The sequence below is a fragment of the Euprymna scolopes genome, chromosome 10 (assembly GCF_053919585.1).
Source record: "Euprymna scolopes isolate OS-2025 chromosome 10, ASM5391958v1, whole genome shotgun sequence".
Lineage (NCBI taxonomy): Eukaryota > Metazoa > Mollusca > Cephalopoda > Sepiida > Sepiolidae > Euprymna > Euprymna scolopes.
Window position 1 is genome coordinate 143,486,061 of NC_136491.1, and position 25,369 is coordinate 143,511,429.

Consider the following 25,369-nt stretch of genomic DNA (forward strand, 5'->3'; position numbering starts at 1 on the left):
AACTTTCGTCTGGAGTCACTTATTCGTTGCTTACAGAACTTGTGATTAACTTGCCGACGAATGATATCAGATTGAAGTAATCTTTTACAACGATTAGCAATCAAGGGTAGCCAACCTAACGTTGTGCATACGGCCCACAGCATGTGTTTTTCCTGGAGATTTGAGTTGAGAATTTTGGACTTTGATAGTTCTTCTTATTTTTTTGCTCTTTGCCTGCGTTTCACTATTAAGGCAAGAACTACACGAATTTCACTCCAACCTCGTCACAGTAGAAGCGACCAAGACCGCGTCATTGGGCTCACGTGGGTGTTTGAATCGAAACCATCTAGGACTATAATTATATACTGACGAACACTACGGTCTTCCTAGTGTTATATTTTTGATACTGGGCGAAGCCGAGTCTTCATCATGTTATATTGGTTGCTGCGAAATAAAGATAAAAAATACAAATTCAAAACGAACCTAAAATCAATCAGGAAACGTTTTGAGAGAAAAAAACTCAGAGGACACAACATATATATTATTTTTGAACGATCACGAACTTTTTGTCACCTTTGATGACCGTTGCACAGAATTTTAGTTCGATTACATCCAGGTACACGAGTTTTAACCTGTTATAGTTGGCATCAGTCACGCAAGATTTCTAGGGATTGTGTCAAACTACACGGTTGGATGAGTTCATTTTCTCTTGGCTTGAATTAATTTTTCCCTGGTCATCAGAGAGGACCCTTGAAGGCGAACTGTTTAAATTAGAGAACAGTTAACGCCTGTTGAGCGATCGGTTCACACGAATTGTGTTTTAAAGTAGAGAATAGTTAACGCCTGTTGAGCGGTCAGTAGACACGAACTATGTTTTAAAGTGAAGAATATTGTATGGCTTTGGATTGAATGATATCAGCCGTGTATTGAAAAAACGAAGTAATGTTTGTAATTACAAAATTTTAAGCTCGGGTGGTATTTTAAGGGAGATTAAATTTGCTGCGTATAATATTTTTGTTAATTGATTGATGCCTTTTAAGTGTTGAATTATATCAGTCATGTATTAATGAAAACAATTGGTGTTCGTAATTACAAAATTTTAGCTCGGGTTGTATTTAAAAATAAAGGCTGAATTCAAAGATAAGGTCATTGATTAATAGAAAAGAGAGGCTGTCGGCTTATGCGAATCGCATTTTAGAGTGGAGAAAAGTAAACGAACAGAGAGTCACAGTGTGAACGATTTTTTAATTATTTTTATTATGGTTTTCTACAAGTTCGAATTTAAAAGTGATTTTTTTTTCGTGAGGTAAAATGTCTTTCGTATCTTTGTTTGTTGTTGTGATTAAATACAAAGAAATAAAGAAATGGGTGTTTCAGAGGAAGGTAAAGTGGAGGTGTTGAATTGAGAAGATGGACAGGATCCAGGAACACGCCGAAGGGGGGGGGAGGATGAATTGGGGTCACCGAATTGGGCCGAGGTTTTCCTATCCCTCCTAGAAATTTGAAATATGCGTGATCTGGGAGAATTAAATGAGTGGTTACAGGGGGTGACAAAAAAGCGAGTGAGATTTGGATTACAGGATGCAGAGATGATCTTGCTGGCCTATGAAATCGCCAGGGAACCGATTTCACGGTTTATTAAGCGGCGGTTTAGTGAAACCCTCCAGGGGAAATTGAGCCAGCTGCGGTTGGCACTAGTCAAGGAATATGCGAGAGAAAGGACCAACCCGGTCGAATTGCGAGAGGCTCTAGATTTGGCCCAGAACAACTATCGGGTACGGGTAAGAATCTGAAGCTCGCGGAAGATCCTGTGGGAGGTCATCAGTCTGCCGAAAGGAGTCGACCTCAATTGGTTAGGAGGACCCCGCAGTAGGAAGACTGGGAAAATGAAACCAAATCGAATTTTGAAGTCTGGGACATTAACTATAGTCGCTATAAAAAGATGCCAGGGGTCCAGGTTGTGTGTGCTTCATCTGCCAGTATGAGGGACATTGGGCCAAATATTGTCCCACTAGACGGGAAGCGCCGATATGGGTGCTGGGCCCAAATTGGCAGAAATGTGATCAGTTCAACCACAAATGCAAGTAAGTTACCGATGCGATAAGCCGCCGACTGGGGGTTAAAAAGAGTGATGACAGGATACTCCGGGCTCCCCAATTGGCAGAGCTCGAAACACCGAAACTTACACGCCTAAGAGAGAAGTAAAATGTCGAACAATCCAAGTCAGGCCCCTTCCCCATACGAAGAGATTAAGAGACAATGATTTTCTGTTGCCGGCCCCCGACCATGTTAGAGGATAACTGGTTGAGAGGCGAATGGTTAAAGAATCAGGAGACGAGAATATGTAAAACCACCGACCCTGGTATATATATTTGATAATAATTTGTAAGCATTTAAAATGATTATCTATGGTTTTGAAATTGTGTTTAATAATAACTTATAAGTTGTTATAATGATTATTTTTGATTTTGTATTTCATACTTAACAATCATCAAGAGGGCTTTAAATTGATTATAATGATTTTTGCAAAAATGTAGTCGTCTTTGGATTGATGTTATTTTGCTTCTAAACGATAATTATCCGGAGGACGTCAAGCTGACTCTTCATGCGAAAGAACAAAGTAAATAAATATTAAAAGCTGAATATATATATATATATATATATATATATATAATATATATATATATATTATAGATGTGTTTTAAAGCTGTTCCATTCTTACCGATAAATTAAAAAAACATTTAAACTGACGAACAGACAATCATTAATCCCAATAATTATTTCTGGAAAGGAAGCATGACGTAATTGAGAAACTGTTACGTTGAAAATTAAATTAATTTGAAAACATTAAAACTGATACTTCTGGGATTTAAATTTCAAAAAAATGTGAAACCATTTCAATTGATGCTTCCGGAAATTGAAAGAATATGAATGCATCTAAACTTATATGTTTAAAATTTAACTGGAAAAAATGTGTAAAAGAATTCGAGAAAATTTAAACTCGGAAATTAAGTTGGAAAAACATGTTAAAAGGATACATTTAAACTGAGGAAGAGAAATATTTTAGGCTTAAAAATGAAGAGTTGAGAAAAGAGAATGTTATACAAGGTCAAAACTAGGTAGATAACTTGAACAGATCCTTAGAGGAATAGAAATTGCTGGTACGGACGTTGTTTTTTATGATGCATCCCGTTAAGTATAGGGCTCTTCTTTTGCTTGATCTTTTTGTTATAAAGTTCGTCACTTAAGTTGAGACCTAACGTAGATGTGTTCAACACATGGTTTGTATTTGAAACTGCCAATACAGTGTAATTCAATGTTATAACCCATATGAATACACAGCCGATTAGGTAATTTGAATAAAAGTAAATTAAAGCGAAATTCAGATAGAAAGAAATACATCAATTATTTGGAATAATGAAACCGCCGGTATTGATGGGCGTTTCATTTTATGTTTCGTACCAAATAAATGTAACAATGGAAAGAAAACAATAAAGAAAAGAGATTGTTATGATTTGTATTTAAAAACGTAAGCAATACAACGAAACACAGATAAACGTAGTGCCGTGAGCGGCGTTGAGTAACCAAGCAGGTCAGATCTCCCTTCGACTTATTAATCAAATGCGGCAACCTGCATGCGGGATTGCTGTCAGAAATTTGCAAAAAGGCAACCTGATGTTGCCCGGATTGAGATAATTTTGGTTTATAGCTAATTTTGCTGTTTGTAATGATTGTTGGAAAAACTTAAATACAGATTGAGATTGGACGGTATCCTTAAGTTAACATTTTATTTTTAAGAAATATTGTTTGATGATAAGTTTCCAGCTCTGAGCAGATAGATAGCCTTACACGCTAATGATAAGGAATATGACCGAAACAGTGGTCGACGAATGAGGTGAAGTTGGTGGGGGTGGAGAAAGGTCAAGTTCGATCGCACCGACTTCGCCAGCGGTGAGGAGTCGGACGGGATTTTTTCGCTGTCAATCATTCTGGTATTTGGAGTATCTCCAGTTGGTGTGTGTTGGATAAACGACTCAGAATAGCTCTAGGGTAGGCAGATGTAGCCAAGCATCTACATCAATTATCTCCCAAAATACATACTTAAATCATTCGTTAACATCTATGCTTATGAAACGACCGTCTATGGCAACACATCAAAGGCCGAAAATGACAAGGGTCTCTGATTTACTCTCCTTTGATCTTGAGCGCGTGGAAAAGTGAGGGAAGAGGTTGCTGGTTACTTTTAATGCATCCAAAACCAAGCTCCTATCTTTACATCATCAACGCTCTAATCCTCATCCGGCATCAATTGAAATGGATGGGTCCTGTCTTGGGGAGGCTCCATGTTTTGACAAGCTTCTGGATCTGACCTTTACTCCTGATCTAAAATGAAACACGTACATCAAGTCTGTTGTCAAGGTCGTTGGGAAAATGGTGGGATCCTTCTATCACTCCAGAAGATATCTCACTACTGATGCACTTTTCTATCTATATGAAAGCCAGGTATGCCCAAGGATGGAGTACTGCTCCCACATCTGGGGAAGAGCTGCTCAAAACAGCCTATCCTGCCTTGTCAGAGTACAAAAAAAACTTCGTGGCTTAGTGGGGGATGCCCTTTTCTCTTTCCTGCAACCTCTCTCCCACAGAAAAGACGTTGCGAGCCTGTTTTGTTTTTTACGTTATTTTCCCCATTCTTTATCTGTGCCAAAACCAAAACGTAGATTCCATGAACAAAGTTTCTTTCTTAGAAGTACACGCCTGTCGAACTCTCTTCCGTTTGCCTGTTTCCCACCTGACTACAACTTGGATGTCTTCAAGTCCAATATAAACAAATTCCGGATGAACCACTCCCTAAAGACACCTTATCAAATCTCCAATACTAACGATTACTACGATACTATCCCATTGATTACTGTACACGCAATAACCCTTATCCCTGAATGGATTCCGAGCCTTTATAAGTGGTGACCGCCATGAAAATAAAGCATGCGTACAGGACGAAAACGTAGACATTATACATGATGGAAAATCTGCCAACGGCGAAACATTTAAGCATTTGATATGACGTGCAGTGTTTTATGATTTGATATTGAGATCTGCCTTAAATGTGTCATAAATTTTAGAGACCGCTGCTGCCACCAGAATATCACATTAGCTCTGCTTGTCGTCAGGTGAAAGGTTATTGATGAATGTGCAAATTAAAGGCGAATTTCGATATCTTTGAATTGTCATTCGTAAGATACCGTGAGGAATTAAGGGTTGCTAGTAAGTCTTGGAATGAAAGTGCAACGCATGAAAATAAAGAAAGCAATTCTCCATATCATAACGGATATGGACTGAATCATGCTACTGTATATAATGGAATCCGTATAGATGATGCAGTTACACCAGTTAGTGATCTTAATTAGTGATTTGGACCCTGCGGGAAATTTGAACAGAGAATATCAAGAAGGAATCGAAAGTTTCGATGAGGCTAGGAAGCATTTAATTAGCACTTTAGGATGTAAATGATTATCCAGATAATTTAAACCTCTTAGAAAATGAGTTGCGGTTATTACGACACCGGTGGACCGTACAACGTAATTATCTAGAGAGGTCGGAAAGGTTGGAAAATAGACCAAAGGGAGACGTCGATTTGTATATTAGGCAGGGTCATGAGGAGTCTCGATATTAAATACTACAAGCATAGAAGGATTCTCGTTGCTGGCCATTGCGAGGCTTGAAGGTATGAAAAATCGAAAGGTGCTGATACTATCATTGCGTATTACAAGTAGAGGACGAGGAAATATGGAACGTCGCCTATAAAGTAAATACAGTATCGTTGACAAAATCCAGTATGAGGAAATTCGAAACATCTCCTGCACAGTAAAGACGGAAATATTCGGAGAAGTACCGTTGAAGAAGTCACGTGTAAAGAAATACGAAACGTTTCCTGCAAAGTAGAGACGGAAGTTTAAAAAAAGATGTCGGACGTCTTCAGTACGCTAGAAAGGGAAGTGTCCAACGAAGAAGTAACTAAACTAAATAAAAATTGAATGGTGTGGCTCACATAGTCAGCTTCACACTGACCGTTAAATCGCTAAACAACCATATTATATTGAGTGGTAGGGATCCTGCCAAAACGAGGGGAAAGCATTTCTCGTCCCAAACACAGTTCGGGCCTTCATTGCAAAATAGCAACGTGAAACGGCTATAGCAATTTTATGCGAAAATTCCTGGCTGGCATTCAACGTTTGGAGGTTAGAATTTCTCAACAATCCCCCCCCTTCGATACGTAGGCATAAAGAATGGCCAACATCCGGGCGTTTACTAACTCATAGTTCGGCCATTGGTGAACATTTATTACACTGCCAAATTTGCACTGAAGGATACACGGAAAAAATTTCTCGGTTTTACACAGAGCGCGCCTGAGAATTCACTGAAAATTATCGAGGCTGTATACATTAATTTGCGCCAACAATCTCTTTGTAAGCAAAGAGAGTATACCCATAAGTTAGAACTTATGGGTCTTTGCTGAAATTGTTTCTCTGTGGTCTTTCTCTTATTCCCTATATATATATATTTTTTTACCCTAGTTGTTAATTTAGGTTGACCACGTTTTTAAACGATGTTTTCTCCCCAGCTGCCAACGTATATATTGAAAAAGGGTTGGCTGAAAGACGTCTAGATAGAGATTCTTTTCTTGCCCAACCCCTTATTAACCCTCTTTTATGTAATGTATGCTTAGGAGAAATATACTTTAGAAGTGTATTTTAGTTTTTTTTAAAGTTTCTTTTTAATGGCTTATTTTAAACTACAAAAACACCCTCAGTAATTAATTATGGCACTACGTTCGGTGTTCTTATAAATATTACAAAATTATGTACCCATAAAAATCTTTTAATATATTTGACGAAAAGCTACAATAAGTTTATTATAAAGAAATTAAATGAAATCGTTAGATTGAAGGCTAAGATTACTTCAGTTCAATCCAAAATATGTTTTCTCCGATCTTGTTTGCTTAATCACGTCTCACCGGGTTGTATTTTAAAGGTTAAAGCGAGAAATGCGAGAAATGTCGACCGAGCTTTTTTTAAAAGATGAAATTCTACATTTATCTGAGGTTTTGGTTTCTACCAAACGCAAATATCACCGGTTGTGGATTTTTTGATAGTCGAATTTGTCATTTGACAAAATACGATTTTCTAATAATATTTCTGCCGGTGATATTTTACGCAAAGAAAAATTTACTTCGAAAACTCAAAGCTTTCTGAGTATTCTCATTAATAGAAGTTTGGTTCCGGCCAGACGAGTGAAAGGAATATTTTTAATTTATTCATTGTCTGATACCGAAAAAGTTTTCCTCTCACGTGGCCTTGAGTTTGGCATACCTCCTTCATATATTAACAAGGAGGAGTTATTTGCTGAATTTGAAATGCTGTATCTACAGTTGAAGAAACACGTGCCCTCTTCGTCTGAAAATCTATCCTGCCACGTCTCGTTGATCTTGCGCACAGTTTCGTTAGTAGTCCTATTGACTCGAAATCTTTTGTGCTGCAAGCAAACCTTTTTAAGGTCATTAAGTCTTTGAAATAAAATAAAAACATTTATATTACAAAACCAGACAAAGGTTATGGAGTCGTCATTCTCGACCAAAACGAGAAAATGATGGTGATACTTGACGATGCTACAAAATTTGAATATTTAGGCAACGTCAGTATAAATGACAGGGCACTCAATACAGAAACTAAACTTCAATCTCGCTTTTTTAGACTTTATTAACGTGGATGGCTTTCCAAAGAAACGTATGATCGAATTTGTCCTGTGGGTTCACAACGTCCCAGAATGTACGGTTTACCCAAAGTCCATAATGGAAATATTCCTATACGACCTATTCTTTCAATGTTGGGTTCCTCGCAACAAGAATTGGGTAAATGGTTAACCGATATCCTTAAACCTGTCCTGGAAATATATACCGGTTTCTGCATTCCGGATTCTTTTCGTTTTGCAGAATTTATTCGTTATGCAAATGGTTCATCAAATACTGGATATTTATCTTCTGATGACGTACCCAGTTTGTTCACCAATGTGCCTTGGGATGAAACTATCGGCATTTGTGCCGACAGTCTTTATCGTGGTTCTCTAACTAACCCCTCCTTTCCTGAGCATATATTTTTGGTCTAGCTACTAAATCGGTTGAATTTAGTTTTGACGGGAACATGTATCGTCAAGTTGATGGAGTAGCAATGGGAAGTCCTTTGGGTAAAACATTGGCTAATATTTTTGTATTTATAGAAAAACTGCTTTTTGATCGTTTTCCTAAACCGGTGGGCTATTTGTGTTGCGTGAATGAAATGTTTGTTATGTGTTCTTCCTGTACGGAAGCCGAGGGATTGTTAGAATTATAAAACTTACTTCACCCTGCATTGACGTTTACTATGGAGGGTGAAGTTAATGACTCATTGCCGTTCTTAGATGTTCTCATTGAGAGATCCGGTATGAGTTTTACTACAAGCATATATAGAAAACCCACATTTACAGCGCAATACATTAGCTGGGTTTCGTTCTCCCCTAAAATCAGAAAACTAAATCTGATTAAAAACTTAGTGCATCGGGCTTGTTGGTCTGTTCTAATACTAAACTAGATGCGAAACTCCAAAGCATAACTGAGATCCTTTTCGCTAATGGTTTTCCTTTACACGTAATTCAAAAATATATGAGGGATAACATCTTGACGTTTAAAGATGGAACGTTTGTGGGCCCTCAAAAATGTCCCGTATATGTGAAACTCCCATAAATCATTTAAAGCGACTGCAGAAACCACGTATTCTTGAACAGCACAAAACTAACCGACTTAAATATGCCGCCATATACCAGACTTGGGATGAAGAGAAGTGGGAAAATGTCATTTTCTCCGATGAGAAAAAGTTTAATCTTGATGGTCCAGATGGATTTCAAGACTATTGGCATGATAAAAATTTGCCCAAAGAGATTTTTTCAACTCAGCATAGTGGAGGAGGGTCTTTAATGATCTGGGGTGCTTTCTCGTCAGCTGGGACCCTAAAGTTACAAGAAGTGAAAGGCCGGCAAACATCATTGAAGTACATTTCAATGCTTGAAAATGCTTCTATCAGGACTGAAGGTCAACATCTGTGTGGAAGAAAATTGGATTTTCCAGCAAGACAACACGGCGATACACACTTCTCGACAAGCACGAGAATACTTTTCTTCAAATAATATAGAATTGTTAGATCATCAAGCATGTTCTCCGGACCTCAATACCATTGTAAATCTTTGGGGATGGATGACAAAATAAGTGTTCAAGGATGGAACCCATTATGATTCGATAAAGGAACTTTCTGATTTAGTTTTCAGTACATGGGATAAAATTCGTTTGCAACTGATAAAAAAACCTTATTCGCAAGCATGCCGAAGAAAATTTTTGAAGTAATTCGTAATTATGGAGGCTATACTAAATACTAAGACGCTTTTTAGTAATTTATAATGTCGTTTTGTTAGATAAATAATCAGTGGTCTTATCATTTTGTACCAGGTGAAAATATTTGTTTTTTAAAAAACATAATTATTAGATTAGTGTTAAGGTTTCGAATGAAGCAGATTGCATTTTTTTCCATCATATTTTCCCATTTGGCAATGGTTTCAACCAGTTGTTTGATTAAAAATTCGATAATATGCGTAAACGCTTACTTTCTTAAGTGGTATTATGTTTTTGACCAGGACTATATATATATGCATATATATATATATATATATATATATATATATATATATATATATATATATATATGCATATATGGCTCGAGTAGCGAAGAACGTATCAATACGGCTACCATTAACCGCGTGAAATAACGTGAAATTTAAACATTTTAATTTTAAATGTTCATTTACGTCAGTCACACAGTGATCTAATCGTTATACGATGATCTCTGCATAAGAGCTAAAATGACCGACTTTAATTGAACTGAAAGTGCTCAACGATAAGAAACGAATTTCTCAAAAGGGATGTCATATATATATATATATATATATATATATATATATATATATATATATATATATATATATATATATATGACATCCCTTTTAGCCCCCCCCCCCGCTTTGGGTAGAGCACAGTCGTAAATAATCTCACCCGCTACTTAATTGGCTGAAAATGCTAAGCTCGTTGTTTGTTTGTTTACGAACAGGGAATTTGAGCATTATAAAAGTGGTGGCGGATGTCTATTTAAATAGACATTCCGACGGGTTATTTTCGGGCGCCGATTCCATGGTCGAGTGGGAGAACTGCCGACTGTCAACACAACGGTTCTAGGTTCAATCCTTGGCTTGGCAGAGATGCTAATCTAGCGGCACTGATGAGTTGTGATACAACGAAACAGGACTTATGTCGATGACTACAAATATATATGTATATATATATATATATATATATATATAACTACTTAATTTACTCACATAAAATTAATAAGCAAAAGTATAAATGTATGCGTAAGCTTAAAGTGTTTACTTTAAAAGTGCTCAATACGTAGGTAGAGCAAGTTAGTAATTTATAAAATATATATGGCGATTAAGCTACACTGAATATCTCGCGTTTCATCCACTCTAGGATTATCAGGCTTATGCGTATATATATATAGTAAATTATAAAATATATATGGCGATTAAGCTACACTGAATATTCCGCGTTTCATCCACCGCAGAATATTCAGTGTAGCTTAATCGCCATATCTATTTTATAATTTACTAACTATCTCTACATACGTATTGAGCACTGTTGAAGTAGATACTTTAAGTTTACGCATGAATTTATACTTTCGTATATTTATTTATGTGAGTAAATGAAGTAGTTATATATATCCATATATATATATATATATATATATTGTGTGTATGTGTGTGTGAGAAAGAGAGAGAAAAAGAGAGAGAAAGAGAGAGAGAAACAGATAGAAAGAAAGGGAAAAAGAGAGAAAGAGAGAGAGAAAGAAAGAGAGAGAGAGAGGAAAGAGAGAGAAAGAAAGAGAGAGAGAGAGATTCGCCTACATTTACGTATATGTAATTCCGTGTTGTCTTTTCTTTCGCTCTTGCGGTTTTGCACCAGAGTTAGCAGGGCTGAATTAATATCCTCAATGTTAAGTGCAGTTGGACAAATATATGCACGCCCCTCCTGCATATACACATAGGTGAACACATGCAGGCAATTCTATAGGCATAACCTTGAATAGAGCGAAAAAGATATTTAGTGAAGGAGAGAAGACAAAAAAATTTACATTTTGTAATCTTAGAATATATTTAAAATCCAGTAATTTCTGCTTAACCCAGCAGTCTTTCCAGTTATAATGGTTTCTTCCTTGCCACAAGGGTTTTACACAATGAGAAAATCGGATTGTTATCAGAACAACTCTTCTTTCACTGTAGGATATTAGTATAATGGTCAACTTTTTAGTATCTATTGACAGTCGAGCAGGAAGGGGTCTTTGTCTAAGAATACTACATGATCAACCATCAACGTTGGTGTATAGTATATTATAGGTGATAATATTGACGTTTTCTATAAGGTGTTGATACGGAAAAATAAAAGTGAAAAACTATATTGAAAAGTGGAAATAGTTTTGTCGGGCGATTTACAAACCCTTGTGCCACCTCCACTGAAATATACGTTACAAACCCGACAAGCAGAAAAATCTCACCACTACACAGTAGAAATCCTTAATGCAAGAAATCCTTCTTCTCTAATAGTTTATTCCTTATGATTACTAGACATTGGAATTCCCTTCCGAGTTCTTGCTTCCCTGATGGTACTGACATGCAGAAGTTCAAGTGTAATGTAAATAGGTATCTTACTGCTCAACCTCCTACTTAGGGCCCCTACAAATTATGTCCCAGTTAGTATCCCCCTACATCAAAGTAGCACTGTGGTTTGTTTGGGGTGAAAATGCAATAAAAACACGTATAGAAAGTTGTTTACAAACGAACGCAAAAGGAAGCTCAATAAAATTGTTAATCAATGTGTAGACGCGATCAGGAGCCAAAAGAAACGGTAAATATTTGGAGTTATTTTATGAGAAGGTTTATGAGTGGAAGTTCGTCTAGCGGAAGTTTACGATAGTTCGTGATTGTTTGCAGACAGTCTTAGATTTGCGGCGTTAGTCAAAAGTTTTGAGTTGAAGACAGTTTCGAGTGACATAACTAAATGGAAGCCATTGCTTGAACCAGCTCTAAAGGGCTTTAAGTGATCGTGATGACCTGACACAAACTGACGAACACGGCCTCGACAGAACGTAGATTTGAACTTTAGCGTGTAGATGGTCGATGGTATCATACACACATAGATGTGCAACTGATATTTTCAGAATGTGCGGGATATTGTGATTTTTATGTTTCATTTAATTTTTATACTTTGTTTTCCTAATTTGCTTGAAAGGCAATGCACAGCCTTCACTAGCCACTAATAGGAGCGACGCTAACACGACCAGAAAATAGAATGGAGTAGAAGAAATCGACGAAAACAGTGTTGTAGTCGGCGGTTTTCGAGCGAGAAACCCTGTGGTTATCACTAATACATTTAGCGTTCTTGATCAATTTTGAAAGTGAATAGATATTTTAGAAGTAGGGTTATTCATTCATAATTTATTGTAATTCATGTTAATCTGAGTAAATTCGATAAAAGATAACATAACATTCTAAATTATAGATTTACCATAATTAACGAGACTTTTACTATTTTGTTGTCTTTGTGTTATATATTATCACTTCCAGACATCGTCAAGTCACTTAAGCAACATTAAAATAATTATTCTATGGAGACGAAGCTTTTATGAACTAGAAAATATTAAAAGAAAATGTTTCGACAATAAAGAGGAATTTCGAAAAATAAAACAATTCGTTTAGTCAAAATGGAATTTGATATCATTGAAGGGGAACATTTACAATGCTAGATTTTATTTATTTTTAAATAATTGAGAATAAAATCTGAATATCCTACTTGTACAGAGATTGAACTCACAACCTTTAGATTTAGAGACATTTCCGTTTAATATTCCCTTTCATATTCGTTTTTATGCAATAACTATACAAACAACCAAACAATTAAGGATATTAGAGTTTGGGTATTATTTTGGATAGTATGCCAGTCCGTATTTCATGGATGAATTCTTATATACGTTGTTCTAATGCACGTAAATGATAATGATTTCTAGCGAAATTCATTTAAAAACTTTTGAACTAAAATAAAATATGTATTCATGGGTAAGCGTTTATTTCTTTTGCATTTTATACTCCGATCGTTTTGAAAAAATGAGTTCTTTGTTATTGTGGATATATAAGCTAATGAGGTCCACATTTTCAAGGGAGTTTAGCTATGGTTGATAAAACATTATCATAGTGATGCAAGTCAACCAAGTGTCTATTTACACACCGTCTTGATTTAAAGATATGTGAAAATGTTAAGGAAGTCGAATATTTAGTTCACATTATTGTGCAAATTTGATGGAAACGAAATATATTAAGTTAACATAATTATGCAGATTGTATAGAAACTAAATGCATGTTTAAAAATATATACAGCTTTAATAACATAGCATACAGAGTATTGCATGCCGACCAGGTTGGAATGTAACGTAGTTGCTCTCCCCGTCATTTAAATATATAAAAACTCGATTAAACCTAGAACCCCCATCTTCCAACGTAGACCCAGGTCTCCTTCTCCAACATCAGGGGTCTACGTTCCAACCTTCCAGAGGTTGAAACCCAATTACAGGAGACGAAACCGAACATATTATTTCTAAGTGAAACTGGAATAGGGCCGACCACTTCCTTAGATAAGTTCATAATTAACGGCCATGGCAGGTGCTCGTCTGAACTCCAATCTCTGGTCCCCCCTCGCCAATCTTTCAGGAAAAACACCCGTCTAGCTGAATCCACTGTGAAACATTTCCCCCACTCTTTATATGTGCCTAAATCAAAACGTGGATTCCATGAACAAAGCGTCTTTCTTAGCACTGCACGCCTGTGGAACTCTGTTCCGTCTGCCTGCTTCCCACAGGACTACAACTTGGATGTCTTCAAGTCCAACGTTAACAAATTCCTAATGAACCGCCCCCTTAAGTAAACACTTCATCAATGCGTAATGTACTTGCAATAACCCTTATCCCTGAGTGGCTTCCGGGCCTTGATAAGTGGTGATCACTATGTAAAAAAAAATCACGAAGTAAGTACACGTACGTATAATGATGACTCACGTTCCAAGTTAATGCCACGTAGAATGTAAGTCGTTGCATGAGCATGACGTCACGGATGAAATGCAAAAATATGCATCAAGATAAACAGAAAACAGAGAGCAGAAGAAAAAGGAACGCAAAGGGGAAATCAGCTATAACAGGCAGATTTTTGAATGACTGCTCTAGAGCTAAAAAAAAAATAACGCATGCCGATATTCCACCTTCTGCCCATTCGAAAGCGAGCCGGCCGAACTGTGTGTTCTAGAGAGATTTACTACAATAGAACAATTGAGAGAATTTTTAAACAAAGTGCTACTATCTGACATGAAAGAAAAAGAAAGAGATTTTATATCGTACTCTGTTGTAAATACGTGTCGGTGACTTCGTAAACTGAACGAAATAAATAACTTTTTGTGTTGTAAATACGTGTCGGCGAAATCGCAAACTGAACAAAATAAATAACTTTTTTTCACCTCAAAGTTTATTTCTAAATGAAAAAATGTCCATTTTAAAAGTAATAAAAACTTTAGATGAATAAGTAAACCCTTTAATTTAAATGATCAAAAGTACTGAAATAAAATCAAAAATAAAAGAGTAAAATACTGCAGTTACAGAAAGTAAGTGAATTGGCAACTTTGATATGAATCGGAATGGTTAATAGACATTATGGATACGATATTTTCTATATCGAGAATGTTATTACTTAAAAAGCTTTCAAATGCTTCTTTTATTAACCAATCGTTTTTTTTTTCTTTTTTGGAAAGGCTAATAGAAGAAAGTGTTTGCCTTTACAAATTGCCAACTCTGATTAAAAAGTGGAACATTTTAAATGGGATTAAATAAACGCATGCGTAAAACGCAAAATAAAAGTGCATTGTTGAGAACTATTGGATAGAATATTTAACAGATTTACATTTTATTTATCTTTAAAATTTGAAGTTAAAAATTAACAATGTAGTAAATTGTCTGTGATGGATTTAAACTGTCTATCATATTATTGGTCTATTTTTAAAGTAGGATAGGATATTTATTTCTCTCTTAAGAACTGTTACAGTAGAGAAGGAAGTGGGAGCCCTTTTACTCTGCAAAAGATGTCTGCACAGTCCTATCTTTATTTCCGAAAGGGCACCTCAGGCGACTACCAATTAACTAATCCCTTTCTTAAAGAGAAAAGGCAAAGCATGGAAGGGTGAACTTCGTAGAACTGCAGAGAAGTAGCCTTACACCGAAATTTACAGGGACCAGGTCATTGCAGGAATGGTCTTATCTGTTGATTTTGAAGGTCGAGGATAAAAATCACCAAAATACCACTGCCACTTTTTGGCTGAAGCCTACTTAACAATATTATGAATTTTCTGGTGTTTTTCTATTATTATTTACAAAAGATTTATGCACAAATTCATTGTTTTGGAGTGTGAGTTGCTAAAAAAAAATAAGAAACATTACTGAATACTAAAGTGTGGTTGTTAGCAGGACCCTTTCTGTTCATTCACGTTGTGAGCTGCTCACTGTTTCCAGGTTATTTAAATAGCTGAAAACAAACACTACAGTTTCTTAATAAAGTGAAAAAAAGAGGATTATTGCGGAATAAAATAAAGAAAAGATGAATGGGATACGGGGGGCCTTGATTGGTTGGTGTCTTCTAAGATAAGTAATATTGGAAAAGAAGGGGGACAGAATAAGGATAAAATAAAAAGGAACAGTCGGCATATCAGAGGGAAACAAAATAGGACTTATTTGGATCATGAGTTCAGAGATTCTGCTAATTGGGACAAGATCTAATAAGACCTTAGTTTACCGTGCACTGAACCTAGCCAGGAGACACGTAATCAAACTTATTTCGTAAAAAACCCATACTAGCTAAGGTGACGAATATTTATATTGTCTTAATAATGTAATTTGACCACGTCATTTTTGGTCACCTGACTTAGTCAGATTTGGACCTTAGAATTCACCCTCGTCTGTTCGCCCGTTCGTCCGCTCGTTCCCAAAATTCTTAATAACTATTTATAATTACATTTTTCTGAAATTTTATATGAAATTAAAATTACCCAGGGGAGGAAATGTAACATTCTCGGATTTTTTATATTTGGGGGCCCAAAGCAGTCAAAATGGTTAAAAATAGCACTTTCCGGGATCTAGATTCTTTTCCGACGATTAGATTTTGCTGAAAATTATCTAAAAGCAAGACCACATGGATATACATCTGGAAACGGTATATTTAACCCTGGAAAAATTATTTTTGTCTTCAACAATCAAACTTGTCTCTTAATAGGGGTTTTAAAATGGTACTGGATTTAACAAAATTAAGGCATAGTTTGTCATGGAACGGTGTAATTTGGTTGTCTTAACCCAATGATTTACATCAGGCCAAGGGTTTAAATCGGCAAAATAGATAACAGTTCTACGACTGATTTTTGTCTAACAGTACAAGGGAAGTAACTCTTCTAGACTCGATTTTACAAATATTGATTATATATCCGTAGATTGAACTTTCATACATGCGATTAGTTGTATGCTCGTGTATCGCAAGCCTTGCCCACCATGAATTTAAAATAAAATATTCTCACTGATGCGCCCAACAACATAGCTGTTGGTATAAGAGTACTTTTGTCGGGTGATTTCAATTTGGATCAGCTTCTTGCAAGCAATGTGGCACTAACGCAATCACTTAATTTGTCCCAAGAATTTCTTCAGCGCTCAAATTACACCACTCAAATTGAAGGTGGTATATTGGACTTAATTCTTAATAGGGAACTTTCTTCTTCACAAGCACTGTGGATTCCCAGCCTATTTAGAGATCAGGTTTCTTTTGTAATTTAATGTGTGATTATTTTATGTCTGTTTTCGTTTATTTACTTCATATCGATAAAATTACAAAAAAGTAACATACGTGACCCCCCCTAGTTAACATCTGCAATATATTTTTTTAACTCATACAGAAGCAATACCTTGTCGGGGGTCATAGGATTTTACTAAAGTTGCTTCATTACCTTTTATTCAAAAACATGACAAAGGCATCAGTCGGGGCCATAAAAGTTTTGACTTGTTTTAAGTAAAAGATTGTCAAACAGAACAATGCCGATAGAGGCATCATAAACGCATAAAAGAAAACATTTTAAATAATAAAAAAATCAATTAAGGTGCGACCTTTTCTAAGTATAATGATTACGCAACTTAACCAGCTGTTTTTAAATAATGCTGGCAAGAATCTTCAAGATCGCCTAAAGTTCGGTGATGAAAAATAGTTCAATACATCTCTATTTACTTGAATCAATAGGAGTGCCAAATTTTTCGATTTCGTTTCGGGATGACATTTTAATTGCCATGAACTTGGATGATGACTAGAGAAATGCACTAGAATATACAAGGCGTGGCCCGGGCTCGTTACTATCTATAACTACCATCTGTGTTACTCTCATCGAAAATTTAAGCACAAGGATTTCGACAGGTTGAATAATTAAGATGTATATTAATAAACCCTATAGGTTGTATTTTTTTTCAGATTTCAGCGAACTGAACTAAGATAGCGCAATTATTCATAATGTGAAAGGGCAAAGGAAACAGCACGTCATATATGTGTCTTTATATATATATATATATATATATATATATATATATATATATATCAGCAGGATCCATGTACCGGCGTTGCCCGGTGGAATTATTCCCCCTGTAAAAAAACAAAACAATTTAACTACGGTTGATCATGAGAATCACGCTCGGCCCAATAAAATAGTGGGCACTGTTACTCGCCCAACAAATGAATGTACCGTGCCGAAGTAACAACTTTAGTATCTATAAACCCATAGAGAATTTGATTATGTGATGTTTCATTTTACCTGAAAAATAAGAGGAGGGTAGTGTAGCCTATTATATAGCAGGTGCTACCGTCCGCCTGTAATTATTTAAAAAAATACAAGAATGAACTAAAACTTTATTATAACCGAGTGCATTGCGTTGTGATGTGATCGTCTTGAGGGAGCTAACTGCTCCCCATTGAAGAGGATGAGACCCTTCTGAGACCTGGGACAGACCGAGTAAATATACTAAGATTGTCTAATTGAATCCTGGACAACGGCAGATATAAAAATAATTGAATTAAAATATATGGATATATATTTTGTTTTATTGTCAAAGCCAGATATATATTTTATTGTTTGAAAACAATATGACAGGAAATGTTAGAATAGGGGACAATGATATTAATCTGATCTAAAGAACACTGGCCCAGGTGTTCTGAGTTCTAGGCATCTAGAAGATGATTGCATTTTGGCCTCATATTTACAAAACTCTAGACTATGGCTGAATTGCTCACACGCAATTCGGACCTGGGGTTTCCCCAGATACGTAGCTTGCTTTGATTGGTTGGGTAGACTGTCCACCCCAACCTGTGATCTTATTATAAAAGCCAATAATCGCTCGAAAACAGACAGATTTTGGCGCCGAAATATCGAGAGAAGAACAGCTCCCGAGGCCTGACCCCCCACCTCTCCGCCAGAGAGATTTGTGAACTTTAAATGTGTTAAGAACTGAACGTTGTATATATGTGTAAAAATTGTAATTGTTGTGAAATGTATAGTAGATCGAACCCTGATTCGTCTGTTTTCTTTCTGGTGCATGAAAGTTTCGCTTTTTGCTTTCAGCAGAATTCTACATAGAGGCGTTCTAGAATTTAATGTGGAGGTCTCCCGGACGACTAAACATCACGAGCCACAGTATCCGAAGGAAGTCAGATGTCAGTTGCTTAACCGAAGCATGATGGGGGACCGGCACAAGAAACTGATACAGCCAAAAAACACAGTGTGGTAAACCTGAACAATAATTCCCATAACCTTTATTATTTTCCTATTTAATTTGTCATTATTTTTCTGGCGATTATCATCGAGAACAAGCTTTATTTTCAAAAATTTTAATGAGTATTTTAATGAGTATTTTAATGAGTATTTTAATGAGTATTTTAAATTATTGTAATTGCCGAGTGTCAGTTTGATAGATAACGTTCTAATTAGTGGAATACACAATTTTTTGCCACGTCAGTTTTTAATACTGCCGCTAGCAGTTAAATGTTTTCCTTTTCTGTTAGTAAGTGTATACAATTTTTCCAATGCATTTTTGTAATATGAAAGCTAAGTGTGTAATATATAAGTGCCGTAGAAATTTGCAAAGAATTGAAAAGAAAAAAATCTTATTTTTAGTTGACGCATTAACAACAGGAATTGCCAAGAATTGAGGTCCACGGTAGTAGAACGTTTTAATTCAAAATGTAAGTATGTAAGCTCTGATAATCCACTGAAAAATTACAAATAAGTGAAAAATACAAAAGTAAATTGTATGGGCACCATTGCTCGTGTCCACCAATTTTTATTTTTATTTTATTTTTTGTAATCTGAAAGTTATGCCTGTAATCAATGATAAGTTATACGTGTAATCGACGATAATCACCGAATATAAAGTACGAAAATCTGAAAAGATGAAATCTAAAGGCAAGGGTCAGCATTTTCCATGTTCGCCAAACCATGTTAGGGTGTACCTGAACAATTGGAACCCCCTATTACCTAAGTTGACTTTGTCGTCTATTTTTAACTATTTCTACGAATTTTTATTGATTGGACCCTCGACTAACAGGAAGGGCTGTATATTTAAAGATTTAGAAAAGAAAATGTATTATGTCAGTGTTTTTTGTAATATGGTAGCTTAGTGTCCAAGCGATAATCTGCAGGATTTGTTGAAAAATGCCGAAAAGATATAAAATAAGTAAGGGGGTTTTCAATTGTTAGGGTTAACCCATGTTTGTATCTCGGAATATTTTGTATACAAAAATAAGAAAAGAAAACGAAGGGTTGGAGTGTCTGTAGTGCGAGGTGTTTTCAATGGAATAAAAACACGAGCAAAAGGTTTTCATGTGGTTTTCCATGACGACGACGACGACGACGATGACAATGACTGAGGAGGGTGTTGTAGTGGATAGTGTGTTTTAAAGGCTCTGAAAGAAAGCATAATGATACAACGTCAGTAACGTTCATAAAGAGTAGAAAGTGTAGAACTGGATTCCAGAATATTGGAATGACCTAAACGCAGCCAATCAGAACGGATAGACTTTGCAAAGAGAGGCTTTATTATGTATGATTCGGAAGTTGGAAAGATTATCTTAAATCTATGTAGGAATTAGCTAGTTACGGTTGGTGTAATCACAGAATGTGTTGAACGTGTAGTTAATCCCGGTTACTACTGGTAGCAGTGGTATGGCTAAATATTTTAAAAGAAAAATATTAACTTTTCCTCTAACGATGTTTCGATTTTGATGATGTAATGTAGTATTTTATAATCACGACTTAATGTGTCTGAACTAGGTTACTATTAACCTAGCTGTAGGAATTTGTGGTATCCGTTGTTGCAAACATAGGATATTTCTGTCCAGAGGGGAATATCTGCGGTTACTTTATAATTATAGAGAATATATATACATATATATATATATACATATATATATATATATATATATATATATATATATATATTGAAGGTGATTAAATGACTTACTCACTAGATGGTTTTCGAACGAATGATAAAAAAATATTTTTGTATAGTTTTAAAGGTTAAAAACTTTAAAGACTATATATACATATATATATATATATATATATATATATATATATATATATATATATACTAGCATTGATACTTAGCGTTGCCAGGGTCGACATGAAGTTCGGTTTGGCCAGACATGTTATATTAAGAATTTTGAGCAGTAATTCATTATTATATGTTAACTCCATCGATACCCCAACAAAAATGACAAAAATAACGAATGAAAACACGAAAATGTAATCCTCCCCCACCCCCACCCCGAAATAAGAAGTACGTGACAAACACTTCACCAGATATTTCGGCAGAAGGGATACGAAGAGAAGCTATTCTCCGGATATTGAGCACTTTTTTATGACTATATTCCAGTTTAAGCAAATTTCTTTTATGCTACCTCAGTTAGAAAGATTTGTTTTTACGGTTTGTTGCTACGAAAGCAAACGGTAAATAATTTAGTTTAAAAAATACCAAAGTAGAATTTGTGTTAACCGAAATACACATTTTTATGAAATAAAAATGATGAGTTATTGTGTTATTAAAAGAAAAAAATAGCAGTTATGATGTCAAAAGAATATTAAGAAGAAAAACTGATAAATAACGTAACTGACAGGTTTTTTTTTGTTTTTAAATAAAGAATTATAGTTTAATTGGATTGGTTGTTTATTTTAAGATAAAAATCCACTGGAAAACAACGTTAATTGTTAAATCGCGGAAATTATTTTATTTAAACTAATTTTAAAAAAATAATGCTTCGAAGATTTCTTTTAGTTTTAATATCCGCCAAAATGAAAACAAAAACAACAAAGTTCGCGCCCGAGGGAAATAACTCTAGCCGGTTTATAAAAAAAATCGATGTCGGTAAAAATAAATTAAATTAATTAAATTACATATATCATCAATATAAATCAAATTTAAATAATAAACTTTAATAGAACACTTAAAACAATTTTCTCACTATAAACAATAACTAACACACCAATATTTAATAAAATCGATTTTCCTTAATGTAATATGCAAATGACGTCACTTCTTAATCGAATATTTTGCAAGAATAATACAATATATATATATAGATATATATATATATAGGAATGAATGAAACATTAAAGTAATGGATCTTTTTTATATATTAATCACATTGTGAGCAAACAAATAAATAAACAAACAAACAGACAGGAATACCAATTAAATATATTGATAGTTATTAAATGAAAACAGACTATATTCCAAAGTTCTTGACCATGACCGTCTTTTAATTTATTCCTTTAATTCGGTTGATATTTACAATCTGTTTCGTAACACAAAATCAATCACTTAATTATTATATTAATCAGTGAATCTATTATGTCCATAACTCATCAGAAGAAATAGCAACAATCAATCCGTTAAAATGAAATAGAATGCGTTTCTTACATGGTTAAAATCTGAAAATCGGAAGAGAAGGTGTAAATACCTTATAATGTTTCTATGACGAGATTTTGAATTTAAGAAATAAAGTCACTAAACCCAACTATTCATACTACTATTATTTTAGGAATAGTCAACCAAAATGTTTCCTTACTAATTAGTAATTTATTAATTCTAATTGTGTATGCATATTTATAGAAATAAAATCAATAATTATAAACTATTATACATGTGTGCTTATACGAAACTAAACTAAACTACAAAAACAGTTTACCATTTACGGTTATATTTAATTATTTATTAATTTGTATTGAAAACATACATAATAAAATTCACTTAACTGTTATAATTAAGTTTATTAGTATTTCAATTATAATTCTTAGTATTAGTTTATTCGTAACCTATAATACCGTTTTGTTGAAATTAAAAATAACGCTGAATACTTAATTGGTTACCTTAAGCGTAAAAGCTTAAAATTTATTTAAATATGATAGAGTTATCTCCCTTATACCAAATCCATCGATATGTTAACGATTTTTTAATATTAATTTTTAACATACTAACCCGTTTCCACCCATATCTTACGGATAAGTAATGTTTATACAGTTCTAATGTTTTTCACTTAATATTATTCAATGGTTAATTTAGTGTGTATTATAAATTAATTCACTAATACGTGTAATATAAAATTTTTGTATTAAAACTATTACAATCGATAGTCATAAGTAATTAAGTTATAATTAATTTCTTCTTAATATCTAATTATAAATTAATTACTTCTGATATTTACCTTATTTTTTATGTATTTATCTTTTTATTTTTCACTTTTTATCACCATTATTAGTATAAGTTATTTTGAAAGTAATATTTTTAGTTTTCACAGTTCACATAATTTTACTAATTCAATATTCGACAATCTGGTATTATAAACATTTTATTGTCAGGATATGATAAGGTAATGTATGAATTCTTACTTTTCAGAAACGGAAGATACTATTTTTTAACAATTTATGTTGAATTGAACAGAAGATTAACCATAGATCAACATGATATGGGCTAGAGATAGACGACAATCAGGTTAGCTCCACACCTCAAGAACACCTTAACTCATAATAAATGTTAGTGAAAAAATCAAGCGAAATGAAAAAAAGATCCATGCGACAAATGGTAAACAAAGCACAAACATCAAGGACTATGCGAAGGATATGCGAAGGATATGCGAAGGATATGTTGAAGTGACCTACAGATGTCATCCTATAATCTCCAAAAGCAACCCTAAACCCTAACTCATACCCTAACCTCACCCACAACTAAAAATAGACTGATCAGAAATCGATTCCTGTTAAACCGTATCAGAGAGGGCACGCTCAATAATATCATTTTCAGGGATGAAAACTTATTCTAATGTCCACAGCCTAACAATCATAAAAATATTGAAGACTCCTTGCAAGAAGTTGTAAGGATATACCTGATTATGCGAGATTTTTTTCTCAGGACGCCGAAACCACCATCAGTGGTTGTATATGAGCAGCTATTTCTGAAAGAGGGAAATTTCTGTTTGTTATCCTCGCTCATGGGGTCAAGATTAACAAAGAACGTTACACTGAATACATTTTTGAAGGTGCACTAACCCCATGGGCTAATTCTGTGTACGGCGATGAAGGTTGGACTCTCCAACAAAATAGTGCGACAAGCCACACTGCTCATGCAACACAGCGCGTGTATAGACAACTGTTAGTCCTGAATCAGCAAAGAAAAATGGCCTTCCACATCACCCTTTCCTTAACGCTCTTGATTATTCTTTGTGGCCAATCCTGGAGAGTGAAGACTGCTCTACTCATTGTCAAAACATTAAAGCTTTAAAGATAAAATTGAACAAATGGTTGGGGGGGATTCCCTTGTGTGTGCTGCTATAGATGATTTCCCCAAAAAACTTCGTAGTGTAGTGAAGGCACGAGGGAAAAATTTTGAATAATACTTATGTCATATTGTTCCTTCAGTATTTGTAAATCATATTCTTTTATTGGGTTTTCTAATAAATTATTTTGTTGGGATAAATCTGAGGTTTATTTTGTAGCAGTACTTATGCTCAAACCTATATATATAAGTGAAATCGTCTGTGTTTGTCTGTCTGTGTAAATTTCCTACTAAATTACTCTGTCAATTTTCAATCTACAGACTCGAGATCTGACATAAGAGGTATTGAGGTTTGGGAAAATCTTTTAAATCGGTTTTCAGCCATGAATTAAGCTGTCAAGGGATCAAAGTTCTACGATTTGACTTTTAAAAACTCTACCTCACTCCTCCGCCAATGTTGAGTGTTAACACTCGTAATCTTATTTATAGGTTCCTTGGACATGGATAAAACTTTTTCACTTATATTTGAGCCCAAAACAATAAATGTTAAAGAGTCAAAGTTGAGGTCGAATTTTAAAAATATTTAACCTCTAAGCCAATTTTTGGTCTAAACATTTGAAATATTACATAAGGTGTATCAGATATAAGGCAATCTTTTTAATCGGTCTTTGCTGAAAATTGTGCTACGAAAGGGTCAAAGTTTTCGCATCTGTTGTCTCTAGCAAACTAATCAGCCAATTTTGGGTCTAAACATTTCAAATTTTACATAACAGTTATTCAGACATGAAGCAAGCTTTTTAATCAGTTTTGAGGCGAAAATTTAGCTGCCAAAAGGTTTAAGTTGAAAGAGTATATGTTTACAGATTTTACGAAACTCCTCCTTCAATTTTGGGTCTAAACACTTGAAATTTTAGATGTCGGTTTCCTGGACACGAGTCAAACTTTTTAATATATATATATATATATATATATATATATATGCATATAAACTTATGAAAAGTACATAACGCCCGCGCAAAGCCAGTCTGAACTGCTAGTATATATAACGAACATGCCTACATATTACATTTTAATTTTAAATTCAGTTATCATAGTTTACTACTAGATTCGGACAGGAATGTGAACCAAACGTTGATCTCTTTAATATTGCATCTTCACACAGGAAATCCTAAATTCATCAGTTTCAAAATAACATTTCTTCAAGCAAAAGTCTGTCTCGCATTTCCGATGCGTTAAACTATGTAGCATATGCATATCTCGTGTCATAGATACGAAAAAGCAAAATTAATATCAAAAGTTTATTGGATAGAAATACGAACTTT